The following is a 5,660-nucleotide window of genomic DNA, read 5'->3' on the forward strand; positions in this document are numbered from 1 at the left end:
GCCCCCTTGGCAGCTCCCACCTGATCTTCCGGGAGCCTCTGGACGTTGTACTGGACAGTCAACGGACCTGGCATCATAGGAGACTCCTTGGGCATCCCAAGGCCTGCTCCAGTTGGTTCAGCAGCGATAAGCGCCGTTTCAGTCGACGGCATCGTCTCAGTCGGCGGCGCGTCCATGGCGAGAGTAGTAACCGGCGGAACAGCCTCAAGGACATGCACCGCAGCTTGCTCGGAGCTCCTCTGGTCGCCCTCCTCCACATAAATCACCTCTGAGGGAAACCCGACCAAATGGCGTGAGACCACAGGAAAAAGGCAAGACCAAAGACAGAATTCGTGATGCAATAATGTAAACTCTCGAAATCACCACGACACACCTGGCTGGGATGTGACAACATTGTCCATGTCCATGGGATCGTCCCCCTGGCGTGCCGGAGAGGTGGCAGAGGTGGCAGCTCTGTCGAATAAAATTCATTCGACCAATAAGCAAGAGTTCAGTCAAATACTGGAAGAAGATAGAAGAACAATGCACTTACGTTGAGGTGACGGGAACTGTGACCCTCATCCGTGGCAAAGCCTTCCGAGGCTTAGATCCACTCGGTTTGGCCGCCTTAGAGGGCTGGCCTGCGGGCTCAGCAGCAGAGTCCCTTGTCCTCTTTGTGTTCCGAGCACTCGGGACCACGGGAGCGGCTGGCGAGGCGCTCGGAACCACAGGAGCAGCTGGCGGGGCACTCGAGGCCGCTGGAGGAGCCGACGGAGCCACGGGTTCGTGACGGCGTTTGGTTCCAGGCTCTGGCGGTGGGGGTGGCAAGTTCTGCTCCTCTTCTTCTTCGGACTCCTCCTCCGTCTCCCCACTATCGGAGACATACTCGACGCTCTCCACGCTGCCCTCCTGGCTACCTTCCTCTTCCTCGGCCGGATTCCCGTTCGAGACAGGAGAAAACCAGTTGGTCCACGCCTGCACGAGATACAGTCGACAACATCAGACGTCAGACAGTGATTCAAGAAAGCGATAAATCTAAGATAATTGTGTGCACTCGACAAGTTGTACTCTCCTCATTCGGAGGAGGGTTGTCCGCGCGGAAGGCCTTCACTCGCCGGGCCCCTCTGGGGTTTTCGCAGGCGCCTCTGATGTTGAGGACCCACGACGCCACCACCTCCCCGGTCACGCACTCGACGTTAGTCCGAGTGGAGTCCTCGGGCCCCGTGTAGTGCCACATGGCGTGGTGTCGAGCTTGCAGAGGCTGGATACGCTGACCCAGAAAAACCTCCAGCAAATCTATGCCGGTGACTCCCCTTCGGACGACCTCTATAAGCGCATCGACCAGAGGCTGGATCTGGGTCTTCTCCGCCTTCGTGAGTGTGAGCTGCCTAGGCGGAGCCGGTCGGTCTAAGATAAAAGGACGCAGTCCAGTTGCGGCATTCGGGCAAGCAACGTCCTAGCAGTAGAACCATGTCGACTGCCAGTTCCTAACAGATTCACACAACTGAAGAGCGGGATAGCTACTTTTACTTTTCTTTTGGAAGCCTAAGCCTCCGCAGAGCTGAAGGAGGTGAGTTTTGTCATCCGACTGGTTAAGTCGTTTGACGGTTTGAGATCTAGCAGAGAAGATGTGTTTGAAAAGCCCCCAATGGGGAGGACAGCCGATGAAACTCTCGCACAGCACGACGAAGGCAGAGAGATGAGCTATTGCGTTGGGAGTAAAATGGTGGAGCTGCGCCCCGAAGTAGTTCATTATACCTTTGAAGAAGGGATGAGGAGGCAGAGAGAAGCCTCGGTGCACGTGGTTGAGCAGCAAGACGCGCTCCCCCTCCAGGGGCGCCGGCTCGGTCTCGCCCTTCGCTGGCAACCTCCACGTCTTGTGCGCGATCATGCCGTGCTCCACCAACTCTAGCAAGTCCCCCTCCGTCACAGTGGAGGGGAGGAAATCCCCCTGGATCCAACCCGCCAGTAGCGCTCGCTGCCGCCGTTGAGCAGGAGCCGCCGCCTTCCCCTTCTTCTTCTATGCCTCTAGCTTGCTAGTCTGCCCCTTTGTCATGACGGAGGCTGCAGATCCGCGAGGGAGAAGGATAAGGAAGGATCTTAGGATGCGCAAGGGATGGCGAGAGAAGCGGGGAAGTGCAAGTTATCCGGCGAGTGTAACGAAAAACCCTCGCCGCAGAGGTTTAAATAAGGTTCCGACTGGGTCACTAGCAGGTGGCCCCGAAATCTTATCCCCCGACCGGTTGCTACGATATTAGTGGAGAAGATGAAGGCGCGGGAATCGAGGCGTCAGATACTACTCGATTGCGATGTCGTCGTCCCCGCTGAGCGCGCAGCAACCGAAATTTGAGGATCCCGGAAAATCCGCCGTTGTCAGTTGACTGGTCACGTCAAAAGATACCACGGAAGCACTCGGTCCCTGATGGTTCGTTTCACAAATACATCCACTTGGATCATTGGTCAAAGAAGATAAAATGGATCGAGGCAAACAACGCCAAAGTCGCATCCGTACCAGTCGGATCCGTACTCCAAGCATCGCTTCGTCGTTCCAACCCCAATCCATTCGGGGACTAATGATGGGGTTATAGTCCTAGGGTAGGGTCATAGGCCTACCCTATAAGTCCTACCCAAGGACTACCCTTCATAAGGGATAAGGCCCTTAGTCAGTTCCGAATGACTTAAGGACTTCCCATCATCCAGTCGGTGACGAATCCTCCATCATCCAATCGGAGATGAGCATTCGGAGCGTACCAAACTTACCGACTGGATTCCACTCTGTGCATCATAACCCCCCTGGAGGGCAACGGTCATACGTTTCCATGTGCCTTTATTAGCATTTAAGACATACGTTACCTGTAACGTAGGCATTTATTCGCCACTACTCCACCCCTGTGCACCAAACCGTTGTGAAGGGCAGCGCACTCTATATAAGCCGCCCTTCCCCACTAGTGCAGGGGTTAGCAATTCACTGTAATCCATATTCCACTCGACAACAAGCTCCCAAGAGCACTGAGACGTAGGGCTATTACCTCTACCGTAGAGGGGCCTGAATTCATACAACCTCGCCGTAGCTAAGGCTCTGCCCATCCTTTCGTACCCTACACATCTACTGTCAGACTTATACCCAGGACAGTCGTAAAGGGTTACGTCGATGCAAGCTTTGACACTAATCCGAATGACTATGAGTAGTAAAACACGTTCATATAGTAGAGTAGATATTTGGAGTATTTCCGAATAGCATGTAGTAGCAGCATCTATTAGATGACATAAAGATTTGTAAAGGACACACGGATCTGAAAGTTTCAGAACCATTGACTAAAACCTCTCTCGCGAGCAAGACGAGATCAGACCCCATAACTATATGGGTGTTGGATTCGTTCAAATCACATGGTGATGTGAACTAGATTATTGACTCTAGTGCAAGTGGGAGACTGTTGCAAATATGCCCTATAGGCAGTAATAAAATAGTTATTATTATATTTCCTTGTTAATAATAATCGTTTATTATCCATGCTAGAATTGTATTGATTGGAAACTCAAATGCATGTGTGGATACATAGACAACACACTGTCCCTAGTGAGCCTCTAGTTGACTAGTTCGTTGATCAAAGATGGTCAAGATTTCCTGACCATAGGCAAGTGTTGTCACTTGATAACGGGATCACATCATTAGGAGAATCATGTGATGGACAAGACCCAAATTATATACGTCGCATATTGATCATGTCATTTTATTGCTATTGTTTTCTGCATGTCAAGTATTTGTTCGTATGACCATGAGATCATATAACTCAGTGGCACCGGAGGAATGCCTTGTGTGTATCAAACGTCACAACGTAAGTGGTGACTATAAAGGTGCTCTACAGGTATCTCCGAAGGTGTCCTTTGAGTTAGTATGGATCAAGACTGGGATTTGTCACTCCTTGTGACGGAGAAGTATCTCGGGGCCCACTCGGTAATACAACATCACACACAAGCCTTGCAAGCAATGTGACTAAGTGTAAGTCACGGGATCTTGTATTATGGAACGAGTAAAGAGACTTGCCGGTAACGAGATTGAAATAGGTATGCGGATACCGACGATCCAATCTCGGGCAAGTAACATACCGAAGGACAAAAGGAATGACATACGGGATTATATGAATCCTTGACACTAAGGTTCAACCAATAAGATCTTCAGAGAATATGTAGGATCTAGTATGGGCATCCAGGTCCCGCTATTGGATATTGACCGAGGAGTACCTCGGGGCATGTCTACATAGTTCTCGAACCCGCAGGGTCTGCACACTTAAGGTTTGGTGATGTTTTAGTATAGCTGAGTTATATGCGTGGTTACCGAATGTTGTTCGAAGTCCCGTATGAGATCACGGACATCACGAGGGTTTCCTTAATGGTTCGGAGACGAAGATTGATATATAGGATGACTTCATTTGGTTACCGGAAAGTTTTTGGACATTACCGGGAATGTACCGGGAGTGACGAATGGGTTCTGGAAGTTCACCGGGAAGGGGGCAACCCTCCCGTGGGAAGCCAAAAGGACTTATGGGTGGCGCACCAGCCCTTAGTGGGCTGGTGGGACAGCCCAATAAGGCCTATGCACCATAGAGATAAAACCAAAGAAAGAAAAAAAGAAAAGGTGGGAAGGAAGGGAAGGACTCCACTTTCCAATCCTATTTTGAGTAGGATTGGAGTAGGAGTCCTACTCCTCCTCTTGGCCGGCGCACCTTGAGGGCTTGGCCCTCAAGGCAAGTCCCTCCCCCTCCCTCCTATATATACTGGTGATTTAGGGCTGATTTGAGACAACTTTGCCACGTGCTCCTGGACCCTATACCACACACTTTTTCCTCTATATTGTATTTCTGTGGAGCTTAGGCGAAGCCCTGCCGGAGTAGATCATCACCACCACCGGCGCGCCGTCACGCTGCCGGAGAACTCTTCTACCTCTCCGCCCCTCTTGCTGGATCAAGAAGGTGGAGATCGTCATCGAGTTGTACGTGTGTTGAACGCGGAGGTATCGTCCGTTCGGCACAAGATCGGGAAGGATCGTGATGAAGTTCGCGGGACAGATCGTGATGAAGTTCGCGGGACGGATCGTGATGAAGTTCGCGAGACGGATCGTGATGAAGTTCGCGGGACGGATTGTGATGAAGATCGCGGGACGGATCGTGATGAAGTTCGCGGGACGGATCGTGATGAGATAGTACGACTACGGCGATCTAAATCGCGGAAACGTTCCACTACATCAACCGCGTTATATACGCTTCCGCTTGGCGATCTACAAGGGTATGTGGATCTAATCTCCTCTCGTAGATGAACATCACCATGATAGGTCTTCGTGTGCTTAGGAAATTTTTTGTTTCCCATCAACGTTCCCCAACAATGTGATCATGGGTAATCTCTTGGTTAATGATATTCCTGCAAAGGTTCTGTTTGATTCGGGTGCTTCACATTTTTTCATATCTAAGCCACTTGTGAGCAAACGTGATTTTCGTTCGGACGTTCTGGAAGAGCCTTTTCGTGTGGTTTCTCCTCGTATGCGTATGAGTTCTCATATGATGGTTCCCGATGTCTGTGTCAAGATGGGCGACTATTCCTTTGCGGCTTCTCCAATTGTCCTTGGCAAGTAAGATATTGATCTGATCCTTGGTATGGATTGGCTGGCTATGAACAAGGCATTTATT

Source organism: Hordeum vulgare, chromosome 3H (assembly GCF_904849725.1).
Source record: "Hordeum vulgare subsp. vulgare chromosome 3H, MorexV3_pseudomolecules_assembly, whole genome shotgun sequence".
NCBI classification, from domain to species: domain Eukaryota; kingdom Viridiplantae; phylum Streptophyta; class Magnoliopsida; order Poales; family Poaceae; genus Hordeum; species Hordeum vulgare.